Source organism: Dendrobates tinctorius, unplaced genomic scaffold, assembly GCF_039654945.1.
Source record: "Dendrobates tinctorius isolate UK_male_01 unplaced genomic scaffold, ASM3965494v1 ptg000377l, whole genome shotgun sequence".
Taxonomy (NCBI): Eukaryota; Metazoa; Chordata; class Amphibia; order Anura; family Dendrobatidae; genus Dendrobates; species Dendrobates tinctorius.
The window spans coordinates 3,174,211-3,190,776 of NW_027362043.1; positions in this window are offsets into that span (position 1 = coordinate 3,174,211).

Genomic DNA, 16,566 nt, shown 5'->3' on the forward strand with positions numbered 1-16,566 from the left:
ACACACCAGCATTACAGTTAGTGGGGACAATGCTGTCATCAGCATCACTATTACTGTCATCTAAATGCTGAACCACACTTTAAATAGTCTGGGTGAGGAGGTGGTGCTAGTCCCGGGGGAAGATGGGGAAGCCGAGGAGGATGCCTTTAAGGTTAACAATATCTCTAAGTTCAGGTCGGTCGTCTCACAGGCGGTTGCCATGGGAAGAACAAAAGGAGGAGGAACAAATGGAGAAGGACCATGAAAAGGACGAGAAGAAAGAGGTGATGTACACGCACCAGTTAGGAGATGAAGACGATAATGATTCCTTCTCTGTTGTCCATGGTTGCCACAAGGGGATGGAGGAAGAAAGCTTGAGTGTTATCCCGCCATCAACACACTGTGGCTTTGGATCTCATGAAAGAGACCGACCCATGTGCGACTTCTGGCAGCACTATCTGCAACACGATTGTTACCCGTATAGTTATGATTCGAAATAGTGCTGACTTCTGGGTGCCAGTGTGATGTATCCATGATACAAAAGTACATTTTGGCAACAAGGAGAAAAGATAAGCTACGAGTGCTTTGTAGTAAAACAGCAGAAATTCTTTATTAAGTAATTAGGTTACAAAACAGTCACAAGACAAGACATACTGGAGGTACAAAATAGTACAATACGAGAAGAGGGGTACCCTTCCATAGTAAAATAGCTAAAAAAGCTACATTTCAATAAATAGGCAGTACCTGATCATCACAAGTCTCAATCAAAGAAACAGAGTCAAAACCATGTAATGTAAATAGTGATCCAGCTTACCGCTAAAGTGGCAAGTGGTGGAAGAGGTGACCCCCAATGAGAAATGCCCCAACACACGTTTCGTTGTACGGGTACAGCTTTCTCAAGGGGATAGTGAAAGCCATGGGAATAGGACCTTAAATTAGTGACGCTATGTGGTCACATGTTAGTCTTGGACCAATAGGGACGGCGATGGCGGCGCATGTGCGCTGCATGTGGCAGGTCCTAGAAGACAGCCACGGGCGTCATGCCATACCGCGCACGCGCGGAAGGCATATAAACGTCTGTCCATGAACAGGAGGAACACACACATGCACTGTCGACCCATAATCACGATAATGCATACACTGTGGAAAAGAGGGGGAGGAAACGAGGGAGGGAAAGGGGAAACGATGGCATAGATAGGGTATAAACAGTGTGCAGTATACCTAAGTACAGGCAATGGATATTATAGCACGAGAAGGTACCGGAGTGCAATTAAGTCAAAAATACATTCAGAAATATAATATGGTATCACATCATGCATATAATCCATACGTACATAGCCAAAAAAGGAAAAGGAGGGGAAAAAGGGGGAGAAACCATGGCATGAATGAAATGTACGGACATACAATATACCAGAGTATAATAGTACTATAAGTATATAACACAAGACAAGGCATACTTCATATAAATACATCAATCTGGAAATATAGTATGGTGTCTCGTAAAGCTTATAGTCCCTATAAGCAATGCCAATGGAACGGAATATGTAGATTTTCTGGTCCACAATAAATCAGGACAAAAATCTTCAAAAGTCATGGACACAGGATAGGTCACCAACCCATAGCAGAATAAATAACTGAAAAGATAATAAGCACAAATATTAGAAAAGAAATAAAATCAATTAAAAGAGATGGACAATGGAAGGAGGGAAGCACATCATAAGAACGAACTGAAACTAAGGGACTCATTGAGGCCTTTAGATGTCATAGCTTCAAGAATGACGATCCATTTCGCCTCCATCCAACTTTTTATTGTTGCCACCCCTAATGCCGAGATGGAGGGCATCAATACCTCTAACCCTTAGGGACCTAGCATCACAATTATGAGCAGCCCTATAGTGGCGAGGAATGGTTTTGAGATCACATACACTAGACACAGTCTTGGCCGCAAGAATGTCCCTCACATGCTCCCGCACACGTACACTTAATTCACGTGTCATTAAGCCAACATATATCATGGGACAATCACAGGTAGCATAATAGATAACATTAGTGCTACCGGATGATATACGCTGGTGAATATCAAAGGTTTTAGACCCATCAGAGGACATGAACGTAGAGCAGCGGAGGACATTGGCACAGGCAAGACAGTGCCTACAAGGAAAAGATCTAAAAAACTAATATAACATATGTTTAAAACATACTATGTGGAACACTCACCTCGGTCCCTCCGCACTTGTTGTTGGAGGCTGGTGAGGAGGTCTCTTGAGCGAAAGCGCAGATCCGCCAGTTTTTTCCCTATTTGCGTTGTGGTGCGCTCAACTCCGAAACGGCGTAACAGTCCTCGCCTGATCCTCCGCAACACAGCCCACTTGTGTCTCATGGGGTGTGCATGCGCCTGTCCACACGCATAATCGCGCCTCTCCATCTCCTGTACCAGGAAACGCATTTCGGCCTCCCCCCAAGGTGTAGCTCTCTGTCTACCAGCCACAGCTTCCTGTTTTGCTTTCACTAAGCAGCAGGGACGCCCACAAGAACGTCGTGACGTCACGACGTTTTCGCGCCTCATTTGGTGACGCTACTGCGTAATTTAAGTTATGGTACTACTGCGCGCTTATCGGTGACACTATAGCGTCCACTTAAGGGCGGTTATAAAATGGCGTCTTAACGCCGATGCTACAGTGCTGATACTGTGTCGCAGGGCCATGTTCCCTTTTTTTTTTTTTTTTTTTCTTTTAAAAACCAGAAACACTTTGTAAAGTAGCAACTATTTGAATTTATTGTTGTCTTTATCACACAAGAATGAAATAAACATGTTAAATATACACTTTTGCTGTCTAGATTTGATGCTGCCAAGTAACAGCACCAGGCCCATTAAAATATAGGCAGTATTGGTCCCTGCAGGCCTTTGCATCATCACGGTTTCTTCCCCTTGCCAGTGCTTGAAGTCCAGGTACTGTGGGATCATTGTCGCGCCACCCACCAAGAAGAACCTGACCATTTGTAGTGTCAACAGAGTCCACAAAGGCAGGCGGAGTGTAATCATTCGCATCGCGGCGCCGCAGAATATTGTGCAGCACGCAACAAGCCATAACGACCGAGTCAATGGATTCCAACTTTAGGTTTATGGGTGTGTGGAAAATCCGAAAGCGGCTGGCCATGATGCCAAACGCATTCTCCACAACCCTTCGTGCCCTTGACAAACGGTAGTTAAATATCCGTGTTTGCTCCATCACACTTTTTTGGGGGTACGGTTTCAGCAGATTGGCATGCAGCGGGAAGGCTTCATCACCGACAAAAACAAAGTTGAGGTTGCCGGTTGTCTCTGTGTTGGGAGGCAGGTTCAGGTCACAATTGGTCAATCGCTCTCCAAAAAGTGTATGTTCTAACACTCCCCCATCTGAAACCCTGCCGTTCATGCCTACATCAACATTTATGAACTCGTAGTTTGCATTAACAAGGGCCATAAGGATTGCACTAAAATAGCCCTTATAATTGTAAAAATAGGATCCACTTTTCGGCGGTTGGGTGATCCTCACATGTCTACCATCCAAAGCCCCCCCACAGTTTGGGAACTGCCAAAGCCTCTGAAAATCAGAGGCAATATTTTTCCACTCCGCCTCTGTTTTTGGAAACTGGATGTAGCTCCTGAGGCTTTGAACTATGGCATTGCATGTTTCAGGAATCAAACTGCTGAGCAGTGACAAAGAAACGGTAGAAGAAAATTGCAGATCTTTCAGTGATCGTCCGGTGGCCAGGAATCTCAGCGTCACGGTCAATCGTTCGTCTACCGGCACAGCAGCTCGCATTTTGGTATTTCTCCTTTCAATCAATGGCGTCACCCTGGCTAGTAAAAATTTGAAAGAGTCCTCTGACATCCGCAGATAGTTCTTGAAATCCTGAGGATTGTTCTCCTGCAGTTCTCTTACGAGCTGCATGTGTGAGAATTCGGACCTCTTCGCCAGCCACTCTCTGGTCCACATGCGCCGCTTTCTTTTGGACCGCCTCTCTTGCATCAGTGCCTCTTCATGTAGCCGACCAGCCTCCAACACCAAAGCAGCAGCCACAATAGCACACTCTGCGCCGTTCATGATATACAAACTGCAAAATAAAATAAAATCATTAGACGATTTGGTAACAAGAGCTTCAATTGTAGAAAGCCAACAAAATAATCAATAAAAGTATTACTCTACAAAACACCTTGCATGGTACTATTTAAATACGTACCTGGCAAACAGAGTTGTTCTTTGATGAATAAAATGAATCCCCAAATAAAAGCGCAATAGCGATTGCAATAGGGACGCCGAAGCAACCGCGTTGTGAAAGCCGTTTAAATATAAACGCTGTAGCGACTCACACTGGAACGTTGAAGCCAAACTGGTTAACATCCACTATGCATGGGAACAAAGTGTTGAATGAGGCGCTCCAGCGTTGTCTTTTATACCTTTGTCAGATACATTTCGCACATTGTGAGCGCTTTAAAGACCAATAGGGCAGACGAGGCGTGGCCGGTAAGTCACGCCTGTGTCGCTGAGCCATGCGTCGCTATCGACGTCGCTCGTCGTTTTTAAGCTTCAAACACAACGATAATTACTGGACAGCGGGACGCCAGCGATGGAAAAATGTACCTGCACATTCTAGCACGATCAGCGATAGCCGACGGGGGGTCCGGTCGCCGCTACATTTCACACTTAGCGAGATCGCTAGCGTGATCGCTGTCGCGTCACAATATCGGTGACGCTTGAGCGATATCGCTAGCGATCTCGCTTAGTGTAAAACCCCCTTTAGAGTTAGATCCAAAAGAAAGCAGCTCACAGGTAGGAGTGTCTTCATGGGTTTGAGAACATTGACATCGTCTACAGACCCTGCATCGTCTAGTACAGACCCGACTCTGAGAATTGGAGCAGGCTGAGAGAACTCCATCATGGGCAACAGACCTTCAAATTGGGGACCGCGTCCTAGTGTGAGACAAACGTCCCCGAGACAAACTGGAAAATCGCTGGGAAAGAGACCCCTATCGGGTAAAAATGCGAGTCAGCTCTGAAGGCCCTGTGTATGAGATTCAATCTGAGGGAGACAGAAACTCTGCTACTCGAGTAGTACACTGGAACATGTTTCGGCCTTGCTTGTCTAAAGATCCAGTACAAGTCAAAAAGATGCCAGAAACTGTCGAGTCAGTTCCTGTTATAAAAGAAGATGAGGAAGGTACAAAACAGGACATCAGGATCCACCAGGAAGATGTTTCAGAGAGTACCGCCATGTCCGGGCCTCCGACAGTGCCAACGGATGCTACCATCCCGGAAGGCTCCACTACTCCTTCCAATTTACTGCATTCCGAACGTACAACAGTTGGCAAACCAACCAATCATTATGAGCAAGATCAATTTATTTAGCAATGGAAAATACAGAAGGGAAGAAAATGCTCACGCAGTTCTCGAGAATTCTCGCCCGTTGAATGGTGAGCGAAAGGAGTGGAGGAATGTAGGGAGATGGACCAGGCTGGGGCAACTTCTCGTGTGTCTGGGCTGGAACCATCAGTGCTGTCTCCATTGTTGCGGGGGAAAGCACTTTCTGACTGGAGCAGACCTTTGCACCTGACTGCAGGGGGTGGAGTAGGGATAAAAGTAGCTGAGCGCACAAAAGGGGGACTTCTGACGGGAAGACAGAGAACACACAAGGAGAAGGTTGACTCCATCTCCACGGTTCCCCACCAATCAGCAGGCCTACGCCTCAGCTTAACCGCTTCTACATACACAGCCTGCGTTGAGATAGAGCCGAGCTCTGGGCAGATTTCCATACCTGAGAGCTCTGACTTGACAGCACCCTTCGCAGTTCCTGACAATCGTTACCAAATGGACCATGCGCAACACGCTGACTCCGTAGGCCCCTCGGCAGCCTCCTCTCTGGAACTTTGTGGCCCACTTGTTTTTCCATCTTTTACTCCCCGTGCAACACAGTGTACCAGAATCGGAAGCCCGCACCTGGAAAAGTCAGGAACCGCAGTTTCGTTCAAGAGATGTTGCTTCGACTTCATCCGGGATCACTTCAGAGACTTCTCTTGTCACGTGCGCGACACCGTGGGATTGTGTAACCCTGAACGTCCGGGAGCTACAGACTGATTAAGTTAATCCATTCCTTTACCGACTGTTATTAACGTTGAATCTACACTATTCATCTTTCCTGTATTTGTATCATTGTGTTTCCGCAAACTATCTGCGTGGAGTACTGATTGTCGATTAATCTCTGCTTAAAATTCCCGTTAACTCTTGGTCTGCCTACTGCTCATCACTGCATCCAGCACTCCTGCTAGCACCTTACATAGACATGTGCCAAACGCTCATGATACACCACCGTTATAGTTGATAAAGTGCTGAAAATATTTTTGTGGCAACGCAAATATTTTACCGCACTTTTACCAAATGTTACAGATTTTTACTGATTTTACTAAATTTTACTCGGGTTTCCGATCACGAATCCGAATGTGTCATATTTATGTTTGGTGATCATTTTCCAAACAAAATTCGATCATCACTAGTAGTCACGTGGCCGCATGTATACGATTTGTATATACGTTCCCTGTGTGGATGATGTGACAGAGTCACTGGCAGGGTGGTAGAAGGGAGATATGTGTCACTGCGCTTAATGGCGTCAGTGATATGAAACCAGAGCATTTTTTCTCCAGCACACTACATGTTGTGAGGGTTAAATTGCGTAAAAGGGCTCGTTTTATGTGGACCTCATAGAGTGGGTGGGAGAAGGTCCATTATATCGCCCCTGCCATCACTTGTGTGAGGTCATGATCATGTGATCAATCGCATGATGGGAATCACAGGCTTAGGTTTAAATGACCAAGCTCTACAGGCAGTCTGTGTTCAGCTAGCCTGGAGAGAGGAATCTCCAGAGGCTTTGTGGCTCGTCGGGCACAGACTGAACCTGTCCTGTTCCAGAGCCGGGTGCTGCCCACAACATATGGACTGAGTTGCAGAATTGTTGTTTTTTTCCTATTGATTGTTTTGTTCCTGATTTTCCCAGAAAGTCTGAGTTTTGTTCCCATGAGTGGGTTATGCTGCCTGATGGTAAATTAACAAGGACTTAAAAGAGACGGTGTACCCATTTTTCCTACCTCTCTGTGTTGCCTTGTGAGTGTACTACCACAAGTGGAGTTTCGAATGCTAGCATCGTTCCAGGAACGCCAGGAGCAGTTATGGTCAAAACCGCACATCCTAGGTAAAGGAGGTCACCAGCTAGCGGATGGCATCAGGAAAAATGAAGGACCTCCTCAAGTATCTGGTGAGCGCGCAGCAACAACAACAGCTAGTCCATCAGGAGACTAATAAGTTGCTCATCCAACAACTGTGGCAGCAGATCAAGTTGCTTGCCAAGACTGTTCGGGGAAGGCCAGAAACCCAGCCCAGAAGTCCAGGTGACAACACGCACATCCAGAGGGTGGTAAGATGAACGATGCAGAAAATGACCCCGGGTAATAATGTGGAGGCATTTCTGACTGTTTTTGAGTGGGTGGTCGGTATCTATCCGGCGAGCACCAAAAGACTTAATATGACCTGGCCTTGCAAGGTGACCAAGAATATGGGAAACTGAAAATTGAGATACTCGCTCGCTCAGGGTGACGATGTCTGTCCGGGCCCAAAGGGTTCATCATTGGGCGCATTGCAGTGATAACCCACCTGGCTCCTAGATGTTCAACTTACTCCACCTGGTGCAGAAATGGTTACAGCCGGAGTCCTACACTCCAGCTAGATGAAAGAGCGAGTTGGAATGGACAGGTTTGTCCATTCCATTCCAAGGTTGGTACAGACATGGGTGACCCACAGGGTTCCTCAGATTGCGGATGACCTGGTCGGCCTAGTAGAAAGATACCAGGTGGTCAAGAGGGCCCTAAAGAAGCCAGGGGGTGGCGCATCCCCATACTAATGTACCCAGCGGGAGCCTGAGTCCCAAAAGAGGGGTAAAGCCACCTCTGGGGGAGGTATGAGATTCCATGGTCCTCTTGAAGTGGTGCAAAAGACTGCTGGTAAGGACTTGATCTGTTGGCGGTGCCATGGTCCTGGACACGTCGCTTCCCATTGTCTTTTGTCTTATGAGCAGATGGACTGCAGTCTAGGCCGGCGCTGCTCATACTTCGCTTACCCTACTTGCAGTGTGGACCATCAGCTTGGGGATAGGCCTCAGTCATGTCCTGTGGCCATAAACGGGGCACAGGTATCAGGACTATTGCACTCGAAGAGTTTGGTGACCCTGATAAGGTCTACAATTCCCCACTAGCTGATTCCAAGGAAGCATGTGGGCGTTCACTGTGTCCATGGCGACGCCATTAACTACCCCATTGCCAGTGTCTGTATAAAACTAACTGTGGCACTGAGTCCCATGAAGTCAGGGTTGTGAAAGACTTGCTACACCCCGTGATAATGGGCTGGGACTTCAGCCTGTTTTGGGACTTGTGGGGAAAAGCTGCGATGATAAATGTCTCAGACAGAGGCCAGTCCCACCCTGCTCTATCCCCATTACAGCCTGAGGTGTAGGAGTTCCCTTATGTGTCATGGCAGGTGATGAGAATGAGGCAGAGGTCAGCGAGACTGAGGTTCCTGATCTAGAGGTGTTTGGGGAAAATTTTGGTTCTGCTCAAATGCGGGCTGTTACCTTAAAGAATGCATTTGAAGATGTATCTGAAATTGATGGAGTTGATCAAGAGGCAGGGCTAACACCAGGTTCCCACATTTCACCATGAATGACGAGCTACTATATCAGGTAACCACACTGAGGGGAGGGGAAATAGTTGAGCAACTTTTGGTTCCAGGTCCCTACCAGCAGATGGTGTTAGACATGGCTCATTCACTTATTTTGGGGGAGACATCGGGGGTTGAGAAAACACAAAAGCGAATAATGCAAAGGTTTTTTTGGCCGGATTGGTATCGGAAGATCTTAAACTATTGTAGATCTTGCCCCACCTGCCAGATAACCGCTCCTTCTACTCATTTCCGAAGTACCCAAGTTCCATTGCCGATGCTAGAGGTCCCATTTGTGAGGATTGCCATGGATCTAGTGGGGCCCTAGTTAAATCTGCACAAGAGTACCAGTACATCTTAGTGGTCATGGACTATGCAACCCGGTACCCGAAAGCCATGGCCCTCAGAAACGTCTCAGCTAAAAGTATAGCCAGAGAACTTGTTTATATTTTTGCACGCACAGGTCTACTGAAGGAGATCTTGACTGACCAAGGGACCACATGCATGAGCAAGGTGAAGAGGAAATTGTGTAAGGTCTTGCAGATTGCCCAGCTATGAACCTCAGTATACCATCCGCAGACAGGCGGCCTAGTAGAGCTCTTCAATAAGACCTTGAAGGCCACGCTCAAGAAGATCATGGAGAAAGATGGCTGAGATTGGGACTATTTGCTACCGTTCATGCTATTCTTAATCAGAGAAGTGCCACAAGACTTTGCTGGCTTCTCACCGTTCGAGCTCCTGTATGGTGGACATCCGAGAGGGCTTGTGGACATTGCCAAGGAAATCTGGGAAGCTGAGGTCACGCCATACCGGAGTGTCATAGAGCATGTCTCCTAGTTACAGGAGAGGATGGCGAAGGTGATGCCAATCGTGAAAGAGCATCTTTTGCAGGCGCAGCCAACGTTAAATAGTCCTCGAGAACTACCATTCCACAAAGGACGAGTTCAATGACAACACATGGATGACCTATGGGAACGAGTCATCTCCCTCATGTCAAGCATCCAATGCCATAAAAATGATGCACTGAGTCTACATGACACTATAAAACAGCTAGACACGGCCCACGGAAGATACAAGAGACTGTCCGCAAGGTACGTTGCCTTCCTAAAAGACTAATATTGACGAAGCCTCATCAGAGTTAAGCAAAGTAGATTCCACAGACAGTGAAAGCAACGCCGCCATGCAAGACGCCAAAGATAAAGCGGAGCTCCGTATTGCTCATCTGCAAGAATCAAGATCCCACAGGTCAGGCTCATCCAGGCACTCTTCTCGGTCATACAAATCATTCTGCTCAAGAACTTCAGCCCTCAGCAACAGAATTCTAGAGGCCCGTTTAAACGCAGAGTGATTCAAACTAAGACGTTCCTTTACATAAAAGAAAGCAGAAGCAGAGGCAGAAGCCAAGAAAGCTGAAGCAGAGGCAGAAGCCAAGAAAGCAGAGGCAGAAGCCAAGCAAGCAGAAGCAGAGGCAGAAGCCAAGAAAGCAGAAGCAGAGGCTCAAGCAAAGATTATTCAAACACAAATGGAGGAAGAAATTGCATTAGCTGAAGTAAAAATACTCGAGCAAGTGTGGCGCCCCTGATGCTGTCGCCTCAGAGGTACTGCACCCTCTCCTAAGGTGTGGTGCCCCACCATCCAGGTAAGTTGGAGGCTCCTGACCACTCGCACCCCACTCAATAGAGTAGTTCAGCAAAACCACATTGCGGCTCCTTGCTTGCTTAGAGAGTAGCAGTGTAAGCATCGTTTCTATTCTGCTGTGTTCCGGACTTTGCCCTTACTGTTGCCCTTAAGCCTGGCTTCATTCGGCCATACTGGTTCCTGTGACATCACCGCCTGTTGGTCCCGCCCGCCGGGTTTAAATAGCTTTCCTGGACGTGACTACCTTGCTTGTATATCTCGTCCTGTACCTGATCTGCTAGCTGGGAGTTGCACGCTGTGCTACCTCCTTCCTTCCTGCTGAATCCACCTGGACTACCTGCTGCCTAACTGCCGCCTGGACCTTCTGACGGTGTCTGCCTGAAGGCTCCTTCCAGCTCTGCCTCCACCGCTCACCGCTACTACAGCACTCACGGTATGCGCTGAAGATCTTGATTGCTGTGTGCGTTTCACCTGAGAGACCTATCCCTGCTACCTTTAATCATCCAGTATCAATTACCTAGTGACTTTCTCTGCCACTGCACTGTGCCCGAAGATTCCCCTCCCGCAAGGGAGAGGGCTAAGTGACTGTCCTTGCCTGCATCCTTAAGACTGTGTCTGCTTACATCTACATAGTGCTGGTGTACAACTTGCTATCTACTGGACTGAGTTCTGCTGCTGTTACCACTGCTGTCATTGTCTGGCTCCGCCAGCACCTGTGCTGTTCTGTGCTGCTTGTTTAATACAAACTACTTTCACGTATACCTGTGTCTGTGACTCTATCATCTAGCCACTGTCTTCATAGAAACCTACTATACATCATTACAAGCAGAGCACCTGTGGTGGTTCCCTGCTTGGAACACTAGACGTGCTGGGAGGTGGGTGGAGTTTAGAATACATAAAAGAGCGGGATGGTATAGGATTGAAGTTCAGTCAGACGGGGAGTCTGAGAGAGAGGAAGCCACTCGGAGAGGAGTGGGGATCCCTGGATGAGGGATGGAGGAAGGAGTGCTGCAACTGCCTCAGTGATTTGAGCCAGCTGGCACGGGAAAGGAAAGAAGGAGAAAGACATTGAACCGAAGCCTGAGCTTCCATAGGAGAGAAAGACAAGTATGGAACGTAGGAGTGAAAGGGAACACAGAGGACGCGAGTCAGAGGAAGAACCCTGCCTAGAAGTTCTAAGCACAAGGCCGGGGCCCGGTCCCCGAGGTTGTATGGACACTAATGGTTCTGCAGCAGACACCGGTGGAGTAGTGGGCTGTAAATGCACTACTCCCATCTAAGACTTGAGGGCACAACAGCAACACGGATAGAGAGCCGGGAATCAGGAGTAGAGAGTCCCCGAAGCAGGCTACAGCTGTCTGCCGTACAAGTAGAGTTCTTGGGAACATCTGTCAGGAGGAACTCCAGTGTATCTCAGTACTAGGAGATCTTCACACTTAAAGGTGCAATAGAGGAGACGTTCAGAAAAGGTAAATAGGTTGGCAGAGTGTTGGAAGGGAGCATTCCATCTTGCATGGAGGTTGGCTGAGTCCCTGACCCGGAGGACACGGCACAGAAGCGGGCACTACAGACTGTGAGTAAAGCTTTGGAACTACATGCCCTGGTGTCCTCCATTCCTTCCTGCGTCCGTCCGCCTGGCACTGCTACATCCCGTGCGCCAAACACTACACCATCTAAGTGTCTCCACATCTACACTGCCCCTGCCTGTGGAGGGCTATAACATCATTGCTGTACCACACCATCTGTCCCGGAGGATCTGTCTGCAGCGTCGGCTTAACACCTCCATTGCCGAACACCACAGGTGGCATCCTGAACTATTCCATTAACTATATTCCACCATTCACATCTTCCTATTACTTGGGCGCCCAGGGCCACGGTCCGGGTCACTGCTGCTGTGACACATCCCACTGATACCGGCCCGGTACCGAGTACCCCACGGCCCTGCGAGGGCGACCCACAAGTATTGAAGCAAAACCTTGACCCGATTTGCCTACCACCACTGGAAGAAAATGACCCAGCTGTTCGTACCAGTGACTACATGCAGAAACTTATACTGTATCTGCAGCACACACCTTCTCCAGCGACGTTCTACCCAACATTGTGGAAACGTCCAAGTCAGCCCAACTTACGGTGCCAGTAGCACCCACAGCCTCCACAGAGACCCAAGACCAATGCCATGATGCGTCCCTTCAGGAGCAGTCATCACTTCAAGATGACCACAAGGCGCACTCCAGCCCACCTCTACAGTTCAAGCAGCAGTCATCAGAATCTCCAGAGATTAAACCACCACAGCTCAACCCTGCAGCAACATTATTCTTCCCGGGAACAATTTGCCCTTCCATGCCACACAGCTCATACGCACAAGGGCCACCACAAGCTAACACAGAAATCTGGGAAGATGAGGTCACGCCATACCGGAGTGTCATAGAGCATGTCTCCTAGTTACAGGAGAGGATGGCGAAGGTGATGCCAATCGTGAAAGAGCATCTTTTGCAGGCGCAGGAAGCCCAGGCAAGGGTGTACAACCGGTCAGCAAGAGTGAAGCAGTTCCAGCCCAGCGACAGCGTGCTAGTGCTTATCCCCACAATAGAAAGCAAGTTCCTAGCCAAGTGGCAAGACCCATACAAAGTAGAGAAAAAACTGAGTGAAGTGAATTACAAGGTATACCAGCCAGGCAGAAGGAAGCTGCACCAAATATACCACGTGAACTTGTTCAAGCCATGGCGAGAATGGGTATCGCTGGGAACCCCTTGCTAAAGTGCCAGTCACCAAGCCACAGTGGACGATGTCACGGTTGCAGAGACTCTCACAATGGCCCAGAGACAACAGTGTCGGGAACTGTTGCAACAGAACCGTGACCTGTTCTCCGAGTTAATCAAGAAAAACACATCCACACCCTAAATCAAGTTTCTGAGACTGGGATAAAAGCTTGTTACTATATATAAGTGTAACTGAATTTTATACTATTAGGATTTGTACTGTGTTTTTATGATACCTGATGAAGGATATACACTGTATCCGAAACGCGTTGTATCTCTTTTTTAACCTATGAAATAAAAAAATATGGAATATCATCTTTGGATGTGAGTTCTGGGAAGCGCTGCCGTTTATGGGCTGGATGTGTTTTTCTTGATTTACTCATCCTGTGTGAGCTTGAACCTGGCTCTTTCACTTGGATCCACCCGAGGCAAGCTGCAAGCCCTGTCTTCTGAGAAGTATCCCAAAAGGAAGGATTTTTGAGGATACATAATCCAAAGCTATATTAGTCTTCTATCATGTGAGTGCATAAAATTGTGCACCCTTTAAAGACTACAATATTGTGTTTACGCACTTAGGGCGCCGCAAATTGTCTGTTCTTCTCTCCCAAACAGGGTTTTTTTTGCATACTGTTCTCCGAGTTGCCTGAGCATACACAGGTGACAGAACATGATGTGTTGACGGTGCCTCATGTAAGAGTGAACCTCAGGCCATATATGAAATTCCCGAAGTACGTCAGAAGATAATAGCCAAAGAAGTGGAGAGTATGTTGGACCTTGGGGTGATCGAGGAGTCGAAAAGCAGATGGTCGAGTTCCATAGACCTCGTGCTGAAGCCCGACGGAGAGTGGTGGTTCTGCAACAATTACAGCAAAATGAACAAGGTCTCCAAATCTGATGCGTTTCCGATGCCCCGGGTGGACAAACTCATCGAGAGACTTGGGAACCATGAGGTACATTACCATCTTGACCTGATGAAGGCTATTGGCAGATCCCCATGTCACAGAGTGCTAAGGAGAAGATGGCTTAGACAGAGAAAAGAACGCCGCCATGCAAGACGCCAAAGATAAAGCGGAGCGCCATATTGCTCATCTGCAAGAATCAAGATCCCACAGGTCAGGCTCATCTAGACACTCTTCTCGGTCACAAGCTAACACGGTAACAAAGAGTGAAGGATCAGACATGTCCAAGTTTGCCAGGTTCATGGTGAGCAGAGAGCTAATCAGCGCCAGCTCTCAAAATTTGACGACTGTGCAGAGAACTACAGAGCCTCATGGTTAAATGGTTTGGTCCAGAATCCACATTCCATATCAAGAGTCTTAGGACTGTCTTTGTGGGACAAGCTGAAGCATGTCTTGCTGCTGCCTGGCAGAGACTCGAAAGAACCTAAGGCAGCGCTGAAGCCATTGAAAAGTCCCTATTTAAGAGACTGCAGAATGTTCCAAAGATAAATCTTTAGGAAGCCCACAAACTTCTGGACTTAAGTGATCTGCTTATGGAGCAGGAACTGGCGAAAAGAGACCCTCGTCTGTCTGGACTGTGCTACCTGGACAATGCCCATGGGGTGAACCCGATCGTCTCATGGTTGCCACATAGTCTGCAAGAGAAGTGGGCAGTGTTTGTCTCCAGGTACAAAAGATCACATGATGTCACCTTTCTTCCGTTCATTCAGTTCTGCAAGTTCATCGACGAACAGGCCCAAATGAGGAACGACCCTAGCCTAGACTTCCTGGAGCCTAACACCACAGCTCCAGCAACACCATCATGAAGGTATGAAAGCGTCACACATAGACGCAAGGACTTGAGAAATAGTGTAAGCGTCAGAAAGACTAACCTGCCACCACCTGCAGTAACTGCCGATAAACAGTACACTATTCCGTTGAGGGATAAGTCTTTCAATCGTGATTGTCCCATTCACAAAAAACCACACTCGTTTAACAAATGTAGAGGCTTCAGGTCCAAAACCATGCAGGAGCGCAAGAAAATCCTCAGTGAACTTGGGGTGTGTTTCAAGTGCTGCGCCTCATTATAACACATGGCCAAGGACTACAAATCTGCCGTTAAGTGTGAAGAATGTCATAGTGACAAACACCCATCAGCCTTGCATCCAACCTCAGCCACCAGCGATTCAGCAGTCGCACTTACCTCTAGACCGGCTACAAGCCATGGCGGGGAGCCACAGAATAATGCCAAGTCTACCACGGCTGTCTCCTGCTCATGCTCAGAGGTACAGTGGGGAAAAAAAGTATTTAGTCAGTCAGCAATAGTGCAAGTTCCACCACTTAAAAAGATGAGAGGCGTCTGTAATTTACATCATAGGTAGACCTCAACTATGGGAGACAAACTGAGAAAAAAAAATCCAGAAAATCACATTGTCTGTTTTTTTTTCATTTTATTTGCATATTATGGTGGAAAATAAGTATTTGGTCAGAAACAAACAATCAAGATTTCTGGCTCTCACAGACCTGTAACTTCTTCTTTAAGAGTCTCCTCTTTCCTCCACTCATTACCTGTAGTAATGACACCTGTTTAAACTTCTTATCAGTATAAAAAGACACCTGTGCACACCCTCAAACAGTCTGACTCCAAACTCCACTATGGTGAAGACCAAAGAGCTGTCAAAGGACACCAGAAACAAAATTGTAGCCCTGCACCAGGCTGGGAAGACTGAATCTGCAATAGCCAACCAGCTTGAAGTGAAGAAATCAACTGTGGGAGCAATAATTAGAAAATGGAAGACATACAAGACCACTGATAAGCTCCCTCGATCTGGTGCTCCACGCAAAATCCCACCCCGTGGGGTCAGAATGATCACAAGAACGGTGAGCAAAAATCCCAGAACCACGCGGGGGGACCTAGTGAATGAACTGCAGAGAGCTGGGACCAATGTAACAAGGCCTACCATAAGTAACACACTACGCCACCATGGACTCAGATCCTGCAGTGCCAGACGTGTCCCACTGCTTAAGCCTGTACATGTCCGGGCCCGTCTGAAGTTTGCTAGAGAGCATTTGGATGATCCAGAGGAGTTTTGGGAGAATGTCCTATGGTCTGATGAAACCAAACTGGAACTGTTTGGTAGAAACACAACTTGTCGTGTTTGGAGGAAAAAGAATACTGAGTTGCATCCATCAAACACCATACCTACTGTAAAGCATGGTGGTGGAAACATCATGCTTTGGGGCTGTTTCTCTGCAAAGGGGCCAGGACGACTGATCCGGGTACATGAAAGAATGAATGGGGCCATGTATCGTGAGATTTTGAGTGCAAACCTCCTTCCATCAGCAAGGGCATTGAAGATGAAACGTGGCTGGGTCTTTCAACATGACAATGATCCAAAGCACACCGCCAGGGCAACGAAGGAGTGGCTTCGTAAGAAGCATTTCAAGGTCCTGGAGTGGCCTAGCCAGTCTCCAGATCTCAACCCTATAGAAAACCTTTGGAGGGAGTTG